This window comes from Ambystoma mexicanum, chromosome 3p, assembly GCF_040938575.1.
Source record: "Ambystoma mexicanum isolate Mex_15411 chromosome 3p, UKY_AmexF1_1, whole genome shotgun sequence".
NCBI lineage: Eukaryota > Metazoa > Chordata > Amphibia > Caudata > Ambystomatidae > Ambystoma > Ambystoma mexicanum.
Genome location: NC_090925.1, coordinates 144,130,098 through 144,149,096, shown reverse-complemented (window position 1 = coordinate 144,149,096; position 18,999 = coordinate 144,130,098). Strand labels below are relative to the sequence as shown.

At 48.5% G+C, this 18,999-nt stretch overlaps 1 protein-coding gene and 1 long non-coding RNA gene across 2 annotated transcripts in view; one reads left to right on the top strand and one right to left on the bottom strand.

The window, feature by feature from the left end:
- The window catches only part of LOC138580171 (killer cell lectin-like receptor subfamily B member 1B allele A), a 613,615-nt gene that overhangs the window by 203,278 nt on the left and 391,338 nt on the right, over positions 1-18,999 (top strand). The gene's annotated exons all lie outside the window — the stretch shown is intronic.
- Positions 7,180-9,962, bottom strand: LOC138580170 (uncharacterized). Its single transcript, XR_011304193.1, has 4 exons — positions 9,360-9,962; positions 8,820-8,977; positions 8,100-8,322; positions 7,180-7,957 (listed from the first exon to the last, which is right to left on the bottom strand). It is a non-coding gene; the product is annotated as an uncharacterized lncRNA (long non-coding RNA).

Sequence of the window (18,999 nt, the reverse complement as noted above, 5' to 3'; positions counted from 1 at the left end):
TAGAAGAAAGGAGTCCAGCTGGATTTCGTCTTGCTACAGCCAAGCAGGCCCTGGTTCCTGAGTCTCAGTCGTGGGGATAAGAGGGAGGACATCTGGAGGACTCCTGTGGTGGTACTCAGGATCGTTGTCGGCAGCTACAGGTTTTCTTCGGGTCAGTGGAACTTTGCGGTTTCAGCGCTCAGCAAACAGCACTGATGCGGAACAATGGACAACGGTTGGACTTTCCGTGCTCCCTCGGTCCTGCATCCTGGTGAGGGGACTCTGGATCTGGAAGTCTTGCTTCTGGAGGGTCCAAAGAAGGCTCCTGGAGCTTTTAGCCGGTTTCGTTCTGCGGCAGATGTTGCACTCGACTATGCAAACTCAACCCCTGGCATTGGGCTTCTGCAGCAACGGCGAGGCACAGCAAGTCGGAGATGGTGCACAAGAGGAGTTCGTCTCAGGGTTAGTTGGTCCCACTAACCCAAGGGGAGAAGTAGTTTCGTCAGCAGCTTCTCTGTCGAATTGAAATAGGAGGTCAGCACAGCAGCAGGGCTTCACTGGGCATTTCAAGGTCCAGGAGGTTACAGCGGCTTCTCTTCTCAGTTTCTTTGTTGGATGTTTCTTCCAGTGGTCCACTCAGCCTGTAGTCCCAAGAATCTCGCCTTTTAAGCAGGTTTCTCCCATTCATGCACAGCCTAGGCTGTCAATCACACAGCAGGGTAGCTGTCCTTTTAGGAGAGCCAGCAGCCAATTGGGACTAGTTTCATTCAGGCATTCCTCGAGACAAACGACAGGGGAGTTTCAGGACCCTCTCTCACATCCTGTCCTTCCAGACACACTGGAGTCAGGGGCGGGCTTCCGGGTTGAAGCCCGCCAAAGGCAGAATAAACACAGGGCTCAAACCTGTCTCAATGCACAGAGTAAAACCCAAGAAAGACCTCACAAACAGAAAATGGTGAACAAAGAAGACAGGGGCTATTTTGACAAAATGGTCACCCATGGGTACTGTACTGCAGCTGAGGGTTCAGCCTGCGGTAGAAAAGCACAATGGTACAAAAAATTAAACCACTGCCACCAGCCATTTAAATTAGTGAGGGTAACAAACACATTTTACATGAGATAGTAGCATAAAGGGGCTACTAAGTAACCCCCAGCACTCCACATAAGATGGTGTGTGCTGGACCTACAAAGAGAAAAGGTAAGTAAAGTTAATGTCACTTTACTATTCTTGGGAACTGTAGTTCACCCAAGAAACGGTATTTAAACCTTAAGATAAATCAAAAGGATTTCTCAGTGACACTGCACTGAAGGTGCTGTGTGTCACCATACAAAAAGCAGATGCCTATGGAGTTTGTCAGACTCCAAAAACAGCAGTGGAAACACAAAGTCCAAATCAGGTAAAAACACATGAGAGAGTGAGAAAAAGGTCTCACTCCCTCCAGGGTTAAAATTAAAAAGTCCTAAGTCCAGCAAAAGAGCTGGGGGTCTCTAAGGTTGAAGGGAATTAGCACAGAAATGTAAATTCTCCCTGACACCTAGATATAGCAGACTTGGGTTTCTTGTCAAATGGGAAATGGGGCCATACTGGGGTGCCAAGGGTGGTTAAAGGCCACCAGCTTCCGCCAGTATGTACATTCTAAGGTTGTGGACATGCCCTTTGGTGGAGTAGATCTCTTTGGTAAAAAGGTTGAGGCGACCCTTCAGTCAATCAAGACAGACACTGACACTGCCCGCTCCCTGGGCACACTGCAGCAGCGGAGGTATCCTTTTTGATCCGGGAAGGGCAGATTTTCCAGAACCTCCAGGGATTATCGGCCTTCATATTGCCAACTGTCTCCCACCACTTAGCAGGAGGCGTACCGAGGGAGGTTGTGGCGTACATAGGTACACACTGACGACGTGGAGCTTCCGCCTGCATGCAAACTCCCAAGCAAACCTGGCCAACATCAGAGCCCGAGCCCCCACTTCAGCACCCCAGTGGGAGGTTGGTTGTCGCAGTTTGTCGATCAGTGGTGCAGCATCTCCACCAACAAATCGTTCAACAGGGTCACACCCTCAAATTTCTAGGCAAATGCCCCTCCATACCACGAGTAAAAAAAGCAACTTCCTCTACGGCTCTTCTTACAAGAAGTTAGGTACTTACTAAAAAGGGGGGCTCTTGGAGCTGTACCATCTTACCTCCGGGGCTCCGGAGTGTACCCCAGATTCTATCTGGTGAGAAAGAAGTCCGGTGGGTGGAAACCCATGCTCGACCTCTTGCAGCTCAACAAGTTCCTCAAATTGCAATAGTTCTGCATTGATCATGCTACAACATGTTCTCGACCAACTGGAACAGGGACACTTCCTATCCTCTCTAGACTAGGAGGATTCCTACTTCCACATCCCCATACATAGCAAGTACAGACGCTTCCTTCGCTTCACAAAGTTGGACTTGCGAGGAGCCTACCATCTGGTCCGGATTTGTTGTGACGACGAATGGAAGACAGTCTCCCACACACCTTTCGGCTACTACGAATACTGTGTAATGCCATTTGGGCTTGCCAATGCCCCTTCAATCTTCCAGTGCTTCATTGATCATATTTTCGCTGACCTCCTGCTACACTCAGTCTTGGTATATCTTAATGACATATTGATATTTTCCAGGACGTTAAATGACCATCGACTCCATGCTATAGAAGTACTATAACGTTTAAAGGAGAATCACCTTTTTGCCAAACTCGAAAAGTGTTCCTTCCATCAGCCAAGTATGACGTGTTTGGGCTTTGTCTTGTCTAAAAAAGGGACATCCATGTAGCCTTCTAAAGTCTCTGCTGTACTTCAATTGAAAACACCATCCTCCATTAAAGACATTCAAAGGTTTTTAGGGTTTTCGAATTTGTACCGGAAATGTGTATCTAACTTTTCATCTAAGATTCACCCTTGACTTCCTTGCTCAAAAAAGGAAGGCAATTCGAATGGACTAACACCCCCAAGGAATCCATTGAAGTGTTCAAAGAGGCCTTCACTTCCGCACCTGTCTTAAGATTGCTGGATCAAAGTCGTCCCTTTATATTGGAGACCGATTCCTCCAACAATGCTATTGGTGCAGTATTAAAGCAAACATCAGACTAGTATAAAGAACATTCCATAGCTTGCATGTCCAAGACCTTGAATTCTTCCGAAAGGAATGATACGGTCCTAGAAAAAGAACGGTTAGCCATAAAAAGAGCCAGCCAAGAATGGCGACACCTGCTGTTAGGATCGAAACATCAGGTCGAAGTCTGCACTGTCCATCGCAATTTAAAAGTGCTGCAACAACTCAAGGGTTAGAACAGTCAGCAGGTACAATAGGCTTATTACCTCTCCCATTATGACATATGTTTCCCTTTCCTCCCTGGAAGATGTGATCAGATGGCAGATGTCCTTTCTCGCCCAGAAATCGAAACAATGATATTCCTGTGGCTGAAAAATTGTTCCCAAATGCCAAGTTTCTTTTTTATGTCGCAGACTTCTTGCAGTCTCTACAACAGAACAGCAAACCTGATCATTCCAACATACAGGAGGACATTAGCAGATACAAACTGCATGCAAAGCAGAATCTCCTCTTTAAAGGGCATCAATTGTATATACCTACTCCCAAGTTGAAACTGGACGTTTTACGTATGTGTCATGACAGTAATGCAGTAGGTCACGTGGCATACAACAACAAAAATGCTTGGCCAAAATAAGAATATAACTTTTTTGTATTAATTTTGCAGAAAAAGACCTTATGCAAATTAGGTTTTTTATTTGTTTTTTATGTGAGTTAATGAACTTGGATGACTTATAGTGAAATGTGAGAAGCCCTTCCTAAACTGCTAGACCACAAGACCTAAAAATGCATGTGGTTGCTTGTGTTCCAGTGTAGAGGATACATGGCCTCAGCAGTTGAGATTAAACTGCACCTTTTAGTGGCAGCACCAAGAGTCATTTGCTCATTGCCTGTCCCCTTCTGTAATGGCACAGACATACTACAGAATTATGGCATGTAATGGCACACAGAGCAACAGTAGTGGTAATGTTTAACTCAAAGCCTTGCATCTATCAACTTTTGATTTTACTACACTCTCCCCTCCAGAATTACATTTTTGTTATTACCAACCTTATCTTTTCACTTCTACTCAAGTAATGCAACAGAATATATACTTTGAATGTAATGTGTAAGCACCTCTAGTCAGTTTATACACCTTCTGCAAAGTTCTGTGTTCAAGCAACATAATTCACCTGTCATTTATTGTTTGATATAGTTAACTATTAGATTAAGCATGATATATTCCCACAAAAAATAAACAGCCAGCTTGAATAAGGGGGCTACCTCACTTAGAGGTGTGACTGGCCCTCCATCTCCCTGGTTGTTTGTGCTTTCATGGCTGTGGGGCATAAATCATTGTCTAGGGCAAGAAACACATCCCGGAGTGGCCTCCTGCAGTTCAGCCTCTCGGAATGATGTCTCTGAGGTTGCTGCTGCATGTTTAGAGAAAAATCCACCCCCACGGCCCCACTACCCTCAGGTCCCAGTGGTGTTTAACACCACTGACATGGCCTCCTTTCTATGAGGGGTGGGCTGGAGGTGGTCTAGGGGGCCTAGCTCCTGTGCTGTTGCCGGCCCTGCAACATCCATTAGCTGCCCTGTACTTTTTGATTTCTCTAAGGCCATTATCAGGCCCTAAGGTGCTGACATGGAGTGGAAACGAAAATGCCGGGTTCTATGTGAGCCCGGCACTTTCATATTGCTGCAGGATTTAGTGCTATTTAGAAAAGTGCTGTTCTGCCACAGAACGTCACTTTTGTAAAATGTGCACCGTCCTCAGAATCGGGCTCTCTGTGAAATAGAAATGCAACCGTGATAAATAAGAAAGAAAGCATACTTAAAATAGTCCAACGTGCACCTCTACAACTAATCCAGACAGGACTGCGAGACCTGTCCTTGGCCTCACGCCCTGGCATCGTATCTCTCCAGCTTTCAGATCCCTTCATTGGCTCCCAGTGGATGCAAGGATTACATTTAAAACCCCCTGCATTGTCCACAAGGCTTTCTGGGGCCTGGGTCCAAAATACCTTCAACTATCCCTCCGTAAATACCTCCCCTCTTGAGCCCTTCGCTCCTCTACTTCTAACTCCCTCAGGGTTAGTCGTTTTGCAAAAAAACGAGCTGGGGGTAGATCTCTGTCTTCGGCTGGTGCCTCCCTTTGGAACAGCCTCCCGGCCACCTTGAAATTTGAGGAAAAACATCTTTGGGTCTGGAAACTTCTCAAGACCTTCCTCTTCGCCTCTGCCTTTGCCCCCCTTCTCCCCTGTTGATCTGTTTCTTCTCATGGCATTGTGCACCTGGCTACCCTCTGCTCTTTCGGGCCCAGGTAGCTGCTCACCCGACCACCCTCCTGCACTGCCTCCAGGCCACTATCTGCACTAGGGTTCTGTATCTGTACCCATACAGTCCCCCTCCCACGTTTCATCTGCACTTATCAGATATACCTTTCTGACTAACTTTCACCTGCCACTTGCTGGCTGCACTATCATGGTTTAAAGCCCTTATTTATTATTTATTCTATTTAATATTTATTTATGTTTTCTCTCCTCTGCTTTGCACTTTCAAACCGCCCCCCCTTTCCTTGCACTTTTCCCCCATTTTCCTTTCCCATGCACTTGGGCTTTCTTAAATGTCACTGGGCCTAGTAAGATCGCTGTTTTTCAGTTTTTTTTTCTTCTCCCTTGTTCCCCTCCCTTTTTGCGTGGTCGTGCTCTGAAACACTCGTGTACGAGCGCGATATAAATAAAATATTTCATTTAATTTCATTAGTGTATGCTTTAGTGCAGTCTCGCTCTGCCATCTTGTGGTCTATGTCTATATTTTATTTTTATGGGGCTGTTATGGAAAAGTCCTAATTTTAAAGCAAATGCTAAGGAATGCCCCCTTCTTTTCTACACCGGCTTCTGACGGGTGCCGTACTATAGCAGCTATTTTTTAGGTGCAAAGGTGGCGCTGAACGAGTAGAATGAGCTCTCACATGGCGGCTCGGTGGTGGGCTCGGTCACTACTAGACTGGCACTGCCAAGCCATAAAGTGAGGACGTAGATTGGTGAATAAAAGTGGCGGATTAGAGTCCAATCCACCACTTTTGGTTTCCAGTAGATTCTCTTGCAGAGTTGAACATTGAAGGAACCGTCCCTACCAAAAAAATCTGGATTGAAAGTGGATTGCTACTGGATTTTCCCAAACATTTAAATCCTCTTTAAATCCTCTTTAACTCCAGACACTCCCATTGTACTCAGAGGATTGCTTTTGGCTTCTTTTTGGCTTCATGCACCCTGAAATATGTTAATTAGCAATCCTCAGTGGAATGCAATCCCAAAACAATCCAAGCAATCCAATCCCCAACCAATCCAATAAAAATCCCAAAACAATCCAATCCCCAACCAATCCACTAAAAATCCAAAAACAATCCAATCCCCAAACAATCCACTAAAAATCCCAAAACAATCCAATCCCGAAACAATCCACTAAAAATCCAAAAGCAATCCAATCCTCAAACAATCCAGCAAAAATCCCAAAACAATGCAATCCCCAAACAATCCTATAAAAATCCAAAAGCAGTGCCATCCCTAAATAAATACAAAAGCAATGGATTACATCTGGCTTCCTTTTGGCTTAATGCACCCTCGCAGAGATCCAAAAGCAATGCAATGCATTCCCCAAATAAACCTTTTGAGATCCAAAAGCAATTAATGTAGTCACCAAATAATACTTTACAAATCAAAAAAACAAAGCAATCCCAAAAATATTCTTTAACAATATATGCATTGTTTTGGTTTATGAGCTGGAAATAAATTTAGGAGTTTAAAAAAATAATGTTTACTATAATCCTGAAAAGAAATGCTTAAAAAACACATTTGGTGCACCTTGTTGAATTGGGCTTTAAAAGCCTCACTGTGGCTTAACTGCTGCCCATTTTAGAGAGTTGCATTTTGAATTGTTTTTAGAACTATAGTGATGACTTATTAGGTCAGTCATTTAGGTAAAATGGCCATGAAAGTCAAGACCATGTAATGGCATATTAACTTTATTTAAAAAGAAGCGACACATTTTTTCCCCCACTATATTTATTAAAAAGAGGCAGAGATTCAATCGGACACTGTGTGCATAACACAAAAACACGACTGTAGCAATCCCAAACATGGGGGCTTTACAATTAAAAAATGGGTGAGAGGACCCAGAACCAGTCCAGGGAGTCACACCAGTATCCAGGCCCAGCCCAGGGAGCAAGCGAGTCCAGTGGGGTCCAGCCCAGGGATCAAGGTTGAGAGGGGACACAGAACCAATCCAGTGAGTCACCAGTATCCAGGCCCAGCCCAGTGAGCAAACAAGTCCGGTGGGGTGGAGCAAGGGTGAGAGGTGACCCAGAACCAGTCCATGGAGTCACACCAGTATCCAGGCCCAGCCCAGTGAGCAAGCGAGTCTGGGGTGGGGGGGGTCGAGCAAGGGTGAGTGGGGACCCAGAACCAGTCCAGGGAGTCACATGAGTATCCAGGCCCAGCCCAGGAAGCAAGCGAGTCCAGTGGGGCCCAGCCCAGGGAGAAAGTGAGTCCAGTGGGGTAGAGCAAGGGTGGGTGAGAGGGGACCCAGAACCAGTCCAGGGACCAAGCGAGTCCGGTGGGGCCCAGCCCAGGGACCAAGCGAGTCCGGTGGGGCCCAGCCCAGGGACCAAGTGAGTCCGGTGGGGCCCAGCCCAGGGACCAAGTGAGTGAGAGAAGACCTAGATCCTGGTCCAGGGAGTCATACACGTATCCATGCTAAGGGCAAAGAGCAAGGGAATCGGGAACTACACTTGTGTCGAAAAGACGAGGTTTGGCTCCTTCTTCTTAATCCGGGAGTTCCCAATTTTGTTTTGGAGGGCTTTTCTATACTCGGCTGCAGAGAGTAATGGAAAGCCAATTTCCCTGGATTTAACATGGATAAATTCTGAAATGCAAAAAAACATGTGTAAGAAGTTTACAAAGAGCAAGCAAAGTACTTTTTGGTTGACACATGGCTATGAGAAATAAAGCATAGACAAGTTTTACTGTATGCCCTCTAATGTGCTTTAGTAATTCCATTTATGTACCTTGTATAGCGTCCTGTCGATGACGATCCAGTGTTGACCTCCCCTTTGCTGCCATCAGTTCTTCTTTTGTGAACAAAAGATCCAGCAGCTTATTCTGTAGGTAACGTGCTGGGTTGCCAGTCTGTGATTTTCTGGCAGTTACCACGATCTCCCTCAACTTCACTGGGTTCACTAACACATCTGCAAACCTGCATGTCCCATCTGTCACAAGGGGTATTTTTCTCTGTGTACACAAAAGATGAAAAATTACTACATTTCTCAAAGCTGTCAATCTGATCAAAGTATGGTAATTCCGTAGTTGTTTCCCATTTATTTGGTCATTTCTTCACAATATACCAATTATGCAATGCCACGTTTCCCCATGTACAGTGCATTGGTAAAGGAGCCATACAAGCAATGCCTACCTAGAGCTACATTTGGCTCCCAGGCCAACTAATGTCGATCACGTATACCTATGGGAAATACCTATGGGAATTTAACTACCTCTGGGAATATTTAACTACCTTTGGGAATATTTAAGTACCTATGGGAATTTAACTATGTGCTTGCTTTTATAACTAGCTTGAAAGGAGGTGCTCAACTGATCAACAAGCATAACTTTGCTGAATATGTGCCTGGCACAGGGATGCATGGATGAAAGGAAGCACAGTAGACAATTTGCACTGTACAATCTGCAAATAAATATCCTAATCATTTATGTTCTGAATGGCATTTATGTACCTTTGACAATCCAATGTTAATCTTCCCTTTTCAGCCATTTTGCTGCATTCAAAATTCAGCAGGTAGCGTGCCGAGCTGCTCGTCTGTCTTTTTGCCTTTATCACAATCTCCCCTGGTTTCACGTTGCTCACCATGAAGTCTGTAACAATAATTTTCCTCTGTGCATATAAGAAATGAAAAATTATTAGATTTCTCAAAATTTAAAAATCTATATCAAAGAAATTGTTCAGATTTCAATATGTAATAAAACCACATCCACAAGTACATTCTCGCTTGATGGTCTGTTTATCTCGTTTCCTTATTGCTTTTCTAGTTCCTAACTGGTCATTCATTCACATTGTATCGTGCTTTGGTGAAACAGCTTTGTAAGCACACTATAGGCTTAGGCCTATAGTCTATTGCAAATTATACATGGGTATCAACCCCAAGATGTCCTCACAGAAATGCCTGGGGAAGAGGAACTTGCATATTGACTGAGAAAAAGCATTTATTTTAATAGGGACGTCAACCAACTTGCTTTTATACTCAAGGGGTGCTTACTTGTGATGCTGTTGCCGGACCAGGACTGGGATCAGCGACTTGGTGGTTCCAGTCCCCCTTTTTTTCCACCAAAGATCCAGTTCCAGGCAGTGTTCGCAGGGCAGATTCTGATGTAAATCCATTCCATCCCAGTACACTGAAATAATAGCACAAACATTAATGTTACACATTCCAATAGCAACAAATGCCACTTAATGGGCAATCAAAGTCAGCAAAAAAAAAAAACTCACTACCTATGATGGCTCCTAGTTTGACACAAATGGTTTCATTTTATCTGGTTATTGAAATGTGTTGAGCACCATGCTTACAAAAAGCTAGTATTCACCTTTGACATGGGGCCAACCCCCCAGGGACAATGAGCCCTCCAGGCACACATTGCACCACACACGGGCCTGCCAGTGTTTTTTTCAAAGCAGTCTTCTGAGAGTTAATGACTTAATTGGAGTTTTAAACCCACTACTGGTGTAATAAAAATGTCTCAAACAGGTCTGCCTTCAGCCATTCGATTTAGAACTGGTGCAGCAAGCTTGCCGCTTCAGCTTGTTTGTATTGAGACAGGTTGTGAGTTGAATAGTGAATGCTGTGACCAGTGGCCAAATTCCCTTCTACCCCAACTGCCCCACCCCTCTTCTTCCCCCAACTGCCTCCCATTCTGCCCCTACCCTTCTTACACCCCATGCATACAATATCATCCATCAATGCACACACAATATCTTCTACGCAAACTCCCACCTTCAAAACCTCTCCCAAACACGCACCTGCTACTCGATCACTCCCATTGCGGGTGGTATTTTACCAATCACTGTGCTTTGGTATTTTGGCTTCATTGTATTAAAGTATTGGATGAAAAACAGGCATGTGAGAGCGAATAGTGCTGCCTCGGCCCAGAGGGGGCTGATGCTTTTCAAATGGCAATAGTCACCACCTAAATCAGGAGGTTACAAGAGCATTACATTCAGTGGTTGATAAAAGAGTGGTCATGTGACATCCATCTATAGCAGATGGCAAACATGTAGCACTGGCAATTTCACTAGGACAAGCCAAGTTTTGTCAATTTGTGAAAACATCAAGTGCTGGGTTTAACAGACAACGTAATCTTTGCTCCAGCTCTAAAGCTATTTAATGCATGCATATTGGCCCTGGAATTATCCATATGGTAGGTCAAAGCACATGAGCATTAAGACTGTCACACACAGATCTACTGAGTTGAGAGTGAGTAGAAAGCAAAACACATTTCTGCCACATGACAACCAATATTAAACAACGGAAGGCTCTGTTCCGCTTAGATTGTTTTTTTGTGTGCTGTTTTGTATAATTCGTGTTTCTTTCACTGGACAGATGTGCCCCCCCCCCTAGTCTCACCCTGTTCAAGGTACAGTGCAGACCATTCAGCAGTAAAGAGTGAGGCAGCAACGTGCACTGAGGGTGGTGTATCCAGGTATTTTTTGGCTAAGAGTGAAGACTGAATTCATCTACCCACCACTCTGGATCTAATCGCAGTTTGCTGATGCGTTTTGGTAGTAATTACATCGTTCATTATAGCGCTGAAAAGCAGATGGAATCCTTCATGAAGCGCTAGAAGTAGGAAAAAAAAAACGTGTTCGCCTGCAACCTCTGTCAAAGATTATGCATGTCTTTGCAGACATATAGCAGCTGTTAGCAGAGCCAGCGCTCAGGAGGGTGAATGATGCTTCACCGCCGTAAGTCTGAATGGACGCGCGTTGGCAATCAATGGGATTATTACTTTCTGAAAAAAATGATGGACCGTGTGCCGCCCAGCATTGGTTTCTTGCCATCTACAAGTGGCCTTTGCCCAGCATTCCCACGAAAGAAGAACGGCAAATATCGCCTCTCGAATCCCCTTACCCCTCGATATTATCTACTACACTGTGTTGCCTTGCATGGTCTATTACATCACTCGTCAGACTTCCAAGAGGGAGGCAAGCCAAGACATCTGACCCTCTTAAAACGCGTATTTTCCTCCTCCTGCCACCCAGACACTTATGCACCAGATGGGGTTTGTATTTCTATTTATATATACACTCGTACAAATCAAACTCTCTGGGTCTGGGACCTTATGGACACGTTTTAATATTCTAATGTCATACTATTGCTATTGAAATGCTGTTCCTTGTTTGCATGCGAGGAAAACGAATGACATTGGGAGGGCCGGGTGTTTGTGTCTAAGAAAAGAAAGAAGAAATGCACAGGCTCCTTCTCGCAAAGGGGATGCCTTGTGTATGTACCAAGAAGCTTGCTGCCGTCTTTACAGGAAAGGCACAATAAAAAGAAAAAAAAGGCAGAGTTCAACTGGAGCAATGCTCCTCCACCCCCTCCCCCAAAGTCTCCCCCCACACACGCACACACACCTCAACAGACTCGCTTTACGGCAATACCACACATCTTAACCCCATGATCCACATATGCACCCGCAACTATTTCCACGAAACGTTTTGTTTTAGGCTAATGTACCTGATGCGGTCATCAAACAAACTGCAAGACCAGGAACCCCGAATTGTATAAGGTGAAAAGGCGCAACCGTAGTTTCTGGATGATTAAACGTTTGCAAGCGCGGCAATTCAGGCAAGATATTTTTTACAAGACAAGCCCACGCAGTGGTGCAACACCATTGAGCTGACCGAGCTTCAGCCCCCCCACATCCCTCCCACTAGATTTTGGGCTATGTTGACTCAACATGGCTGACCAACACAGACGTTGCCGGACAGAACTGGATACAAATGTTAAATGATGCCTTCCAGTTCCCCTCCATATCTTCCATTCAAACCGGTGACCCCTTTTGGCCATTTGTCGGGGGCAGGGGATTGCTTTATGTAGAGTAAGATCACAAACAGCCCTGCAGCATTGTGGCGGGCGCTGTTACAGAAGGCTTACATGGTTACAAAAGTGCTTAGTGTAAAGTAAAGTTAGGTACAGTCAATCAGGTAGGAGAAACACAATACAAGCCACGCCCCATGTTACGGGTTGGCTTAACGCAATAGATGCAGGTATAACCGGTAGGAGCAGCACATTAGTCAATCAGGTAGGAGAAACACATTACAAGCCACGCCCCATGTTACGGGTTGGCTTAACGCAATAGATGCAAGTTCAAAACGGGGGGAACATACAATACAGAGCCATGCCTCGAGTTACACAGGGCTAGTTAAGAAATTCAGAAGAAACTGGTAGGAGCAACACATACATTACAAGCCACGTCTCACGTTACGGGTGGCTTAAGCAAAAAAAATGGAGTTTAAGTCCGGATAGGCGCGAGGATGAAAGAGCTCAAGTGCAGAGCTAAGGTGAGTACTGCCTCCGTTCCGCAAGATGCTGGTGGTGTGCAGGTCAGAAGCAAAGTATAGGGGACGTATGTGAGGGACAGAGTGACGCGAGGAAGAAAGTTAAGTGTTTCTCACAGAGGCGGGAGAGGGGTATGCAACTGCCGTCACTCTTACCTTAGGGCGAACCAGTGTAGACAGGGAAAGACAGGGCCCTTGCACACAGCCCTTTCAAATAGGCCTGGCTTTGCCACCCTGCTCCATCGGGACTGCGGATTTGATGAATATTAGAGCAAATGAGCAGGCTGCATGGCGTGAAGACCTCCAAGAGGCCAGGCAAGGGTATGAAGCTGGCGCCCATCTTTGACACGTCTATGAGGCCATTCTGAACCATATAGATGTTGGCTGGCTCAGGCTCTATGCCCTGTATGGAAGGGGGGCACTGTCTTCTGCTCCAGGTAGAGGCAGGGAAAAGAACAGATATACAGCTGGGGGTGGTATACAGAGGGGCACAGAGGAGGGGTACAGCTGTACCGGGTTGCAGGCAGGAGACAGGCGGCCACCGTCCAGCGAGTCAGGTGGCGCGATGGGAGATGGGATGGCCGAGGTGTTAGCATTCCTTCTACCCATTGCTGCAAATTGATACACCCTGAATGATAGCGACTGTGCATTATTTACTGGAGAAATTAGTTAAGTGCAGTTTGACATTATTTTTCCAACATTTAAATGAAGTAAAAATGTGTGCCTATGTTACTGGATTGTTTTTACAGAGATACAAGTTGGAAAAAATCAAAAATAAATCTTCCAATGTAGCCTTGCTTGCAAAAGAATCCAAAATAAATGCAGTAAAAATGTGTAGTGTTGCTGGATTGGTTCTATTGAGGAACAAGATGAAAAAAATACAAAATAAATCCTGTAGAAATGCCTGCCTGCCAATTAGTGTTAGTGGATTGTTTTTACTGAGAAACAAGTCAGTAAAACTCCAAAATAAATCCTTTAGAAATGCCTGCCTGCCAATTAGTGTTAGTGGATTGTTTTTACTGAGAAACAAGTCAGTAAAACTCCAAAATAAATCCTTTAGAAATGCCTGCCTGCCAATTAGTGTTAGTGGATTGTTTTTACTGAGAAACAAGTCAGTAAAACTCCAAAATAAATCCTCCTACCCAAGGCAAATAAATCCTTGCTTGAAAAAATCCCCAAAAAATCCAAAATCCAAATAAAATCTGCAGCTTGAAAACAAGCCAGAAGCAATCCCAAAACAATCCAAAAAGTGGATTTTACTAGGGGTACTCATCTATTTCTACACGCACCTCAGATTCCTGCTGAGAGTAGCTGCTCCTGCTCGCAGACCTCTCGCTCTGCTGTGCACTCATATTGCCACCCCCGGCTCCTCGCATGCCACTCGCCTTCATTGTGTTCCTCTAACTCCCTGGCGGTGGGGATGCGCCTGTGCCCCGTGACAGAGTCCCCTCCTCCCCGAGGGCCACCTTCTGAAGACACGCCTAATGGGCCAGCTGTTGAAGATCACGCTGGAAGGCATCCACGCTGCCCTGAAAATGCAATGCCCCTCAAAGCCCTTTCCAGTAACGTCACATGCTAATGACCCGCCTGATGTGTCAAGTGCTCGAGATAATGTTGTAAGGCACGTGTTACCATACTAGAATGGTGTACATGAAACATTCTGCGTGCATCACCTGCCAGTACTAACTTTGAATGCATGTGCTATCATTCCAAGATGGCGCCTCCAGCATTGGCTACTTTAGTTGAATGTTATGGATTGCAGACTTAGTTATGATAGTATTTAGGAGTTGATTTCAAGTGTGGACCCTGCAGATGAAGTAATGACCGACTCTAAAAAGGGCTGACTTGCAGAAAGATTAAAGTGTGTTAGTTTTTCCACAGATGCAAATAATGGTATTTCTCACCCAGGATACAATCAAAATGAAAGCCCTCAAAAATATTAAGATGTTTTCCATTTCATAGCCTAAATAGGTCATCTGCTATGATTCAAATTACGTTTTTTTCAGCTGAGTACACAGAACAAAGGGAAACTTAAACTATGGGCATCTACTGGCCGTTAGAGCCTGCATCACAAGCTTGACGATTGGCTACAGAGCTAGACGTATGTTCTTAAACGTATCTTGGCGTTGACCTATAAATCAAATTATGTCATTCTCATCTTGGAACGACGTGTGATGGTTGTGTTACACATGTTGACTTTTTACACACCGATACTTTTACATTCCATTCCCATCTCAGAATGACGTGCGTGCCTACATGGACGCTAGGTTATATAAATCACTAACTGATCTCTAAAACTACGATCACCTGTGCAGGAAGAGGAGGCTCTGTACTGCCCTTAAATACCCGGTTCTGGCGCGAAGCACCGTGAAGGATGGGGAAGCACAGTTAAGGCAGGGGATACTGCCTCTGGGAAAAGCATTTCTGGTGTGCGTGTGGACTCCTGCTACACAATTGTGAACTACTCGTTTTTTTTATGATTGTCCCTCGTTGATCTCTAAAACTACCATCACCTGTGCAGGAAGAGGAGGCTCTGTACTGGCCTTAAATAGTGGTTTCGGCATGCAGCACCGCGAAGTACCGGCACGAAGCACTGCAAAGGACGGGGAGGGACAGTTAAGGCAGTTGAGGCGGGAGAGGCAAAGGCCAGTATTACAACAAATTGATAAAGACGAAGTAGGAGGAGTGTGTTGTTGTGTTCTCGTGCCTCTCTGCCTTTGGCCCCTCAGTACCTAGTGGTGCAGTGCAGGACCAGGGACAGGAGGCAGCACAGGCTGCCGCGGAGGTGCCTGTGTGCAATCCTGTCCCCGATCCTGTCCCTGCATCATCTTGCACCAGCAGGGATACCTACGTCCAGACCCGTTTTCAGGCAGGGGATGAGCTCACGTCAACTGGCCTTCCTCTGCCTGCGGACGTGGCTATCCAGGTCCGGGTTGAGCCTGTCCCGGCTGGTGTGGCGTTGCGTCAACGGGCCATGCAAGGTGACCTGCAGTCTTTTCATGGAGAGACTGCACGTCATCTTGAATGGCTCGTTGACCACGTCAGCCTGCTGGGACAGGTCACCCAGGCCGGATTCCTCCGTCTGATGGGGCTTGCTCCGACCCCCTCCTCAACTGGACCCCCTACGCGCCAGTCGTCCTCTGTGCCATCTTCCCACCCATCAGTCACCTGGGTGCCCTGTGGAGCTGCCTCTGACGGTGCGGCCAGGCTGGTGGAGGAGGCATCCCTGCCACAGTCGGGAGTCGGACGTCCAGCAGGGGTGGCCACATCAACAACTGCACCCCAGCCGGCAGAGGATGTGCAGGCAGCAGGAGGCAGTGCACGGGCAGAGGCACAGCAGCAGCGGCAACGTGGTGGGAGCCATGAAGGCTCGGGGCCTTCAACATCGGAGGGGCAGGCATTGGCCGAGGGCAGGTTGACCCAGGACGGGGTGTGTCTTCTGTGTGGCAGCGGTTGGGCCAGCAGATAGGTGCGGAGCGGCGGCGGACGGAAGAGGCGCGGCTCACAATGGTCATGGCAGAGAACTCCATGCGGAGGGCCCTGAGGCGGTCCGAGTGCCTCGAGGCAATCTGCAGGGGGTTGGAGGAGGATACGGCGTCGTCCCTGCGGACCCTCGGGGCCATGGAACAGGACCGCCTCCGGGACATCGAACAGGAGTTCGATGATGCCCTGGCCCGGAACACCACGGAGTGAGCCGCTGGACTTGCCCGCCGCCTTTGTATATAGTTCTTTAGTTTTAGGTTTCCTTTCTTTCTTATTATGATTTGGAGTCGACGGACACTGCTCTACTTTTTGTACATAGTTGCATTTTAGTTAGGGTTTTTTTGTAGGTTTCCTTTGTTCAGTTGGGCTCATGGACCCTTGGATGTTTTGTACATAGTTCTTCATTGGATTGATTTTATTTTTGATGTGACTTTTGACAACATTTTTTTGGATTTGGATTTGTAGTATTTTTTTTTTTAGACGGACATGCAGCTTCTCTTTTTTTCATTGACATTGTAGTTAGTTTCATTTCATTTGCTTTTTTTGTTTTTAATACAATTTTGTTTTCATACTTCACTGTGTGGTATCATCTCATTGGTTTCATGCATGTCATGTTGGGTGTTTTCCCATTCAATTGCAACCATTGTGTGTGACGGACATGGGTTCATTTGCTTTATGGACATTGGGGGTGTAACATGTAATTTCATTTTCCATGTGGGTGAATGGGTTACTTGGTAGGGCTTTTTGGCTGTGGAGGCTGACCATAACGCACATGATTGGGGATTGTGAGGACCTGGTGGAGGCTGCCCATGGTGGCTGGGGGGTGGGGGTGGTGGGAGACATGAGTGGGGGCCTGGTGGGGGCTGCCCCACACTGCTGGGGTGGTGGGAGACATGAGTGGGGGCCTGGTGGAGGCTGCCCATGGTGGCTGGTGGGTGGGGGTGGTGGGAGACATGAGTGGGGGCCTGGTGGGGGCTGCCCCACACTGCTGGGGGGGTGGGGGTGGTGGGAGACATGAGTGGGGGCTGCCCCTGCACTGCTGGGGGGTGGGGGTGGTGGGAGACATGAGTGGGGGCCTGGTGGGGGCTGCCCATGCACTGCTGGGGGTGGGGGTGATAGGGGACATGAGTGGGGTCCTGGTGGAGGGTGCCCCACAGTGCTGGGGGGTGGGGGTGCAGGGGTACATGAGTTGGACATGGGTGGGGGCCTGCTGGCAGGTGCCCCACAGTGCTGGGGGGTGGGGGTGCAGGGGAACATGAGTTGGACATGGGTGGGGGCCTGCTGGCAGGTGCCCCACAGTGCTGGGGGGTGGGGGTGCTGGGAGACATGGGTGGGGGCCTGGTGGAGGCTGCCCCTGGTGACTGGGGGGGTGGGGGTGGTGGGAGGCATGGGTGGGGGCCTGGTGGAGGCTGCCCCTGCACTGCTGGGGGGTGGGGGTGGTGGGAGACATGGGTGGGGGCCTGGTGGAGGCTGTCCCTGGTGGCTGGGGGGTGGGGGTGCTGGGAGACATGAGTGGGGGCCTGGTGGGGGCTGCCCCACACTGCTGGTGGGGTGGGGGTGGTGGGAGACATGAGTGGGGGCCTGGTGGAGGCTGCCCCTGGTGGCTGGGGGGTGGGGGTGCTGGGAGACATGGGTGGGGGCCTGGTGGAGGCTGCCCCTGGTGACTGGGTGGGGTGGGGGTGTGGGAGACATGGGTGGGGGCCTGGTGGAGGCTGCCCCTGGTGACTGGGGGGGTGGGGGTGGTGAGAGGCATGGGTGGGGGCCTGGCGGAGGCTGCCCCTGCACTGCTGGGGGGTGGGGGTGGTGGGAGACATGGGTGGGGGCCTGGTGGAGGCTGCCCCTGGTGGCTGGGGGGTGGGGGTGCTGGGAGACATGAGTGGGGGCCTGGTAGGGGCTGCCCATGGTGGCCGGTGGGTGGGGGTGGTGGGAGACATGAGTGGGGGCCTGGTGGGGGCTGCCCCACACTGCTGGGGGGTGGGGGTGGTGGTCGACATGAGTGGGGGCCTGGTGGAGACTGCCCCTGGTGGCTGGGGGGTGGGGGTGCTGGGAGACATGGGTGGGGGCCTGGTGGAGGCTGCCCCTGGTGACTGGGGGGGTGGGGGTGGTGGGAGACATGGGTGGGGGCCTGGTGGAGGCTGCCCCTGGTGGCTGGGGGTGCTGGGAGACATGGGTGGGGGCCTGGTGGAGGCTGCCCCTGCACTGCTGGGGGGTGGGGGTGCTGGGAGACATGGGTGGGGGCCTGGTGGAGGCTGCCCCTGGTGGCTGGGGGGTGGGGGTGGTGGGAGACATGGGTGGGGGCCTGTGGAGGGTGCCCCTGGTGGCTGGGGGTGCAGGGGGACATGCGTTGGTGGGCAGTAGTGCAAGTTGACATGTGGGTTGGCTGGGGGGCATGGCCATGGTGGATGGGGTGCCTGCAGGACATGTGCAGGGTAGGCACCTGTGGTGTGAGCCACCTGCAGGGGCCGTGGAGGGTGTAGAGGCAAATCCTGGGAGGGCCCACATGTGCAATTTACGTGTGGTGCTCCCCGCGCACCCCTGTAATACACGTACCCTGATGGAATCATGTGTCGGACTTCCCCCGCACCCCGAAATACACGTACCCTGATGGAATCGCGTGTGGAACTTCCCGCGCACCCTTGGAATACACGTACCCTGCTGATTTTGTGTGTGTAACTTCCCCTGCACCCTGAAATACACGTACCCTGATGGAATCGCGTGTGGAACTTCCCGCGCACCCCTGAGATACGCGTATCCAGCTCGCACGGGCCCAATCGCGTGTGGAAATTCCCCTGCACCCTGAAATACACGTACCCTGCTGATATCGCGTGTGGAACTTCACGCGCACCCCTGAAATACACGTA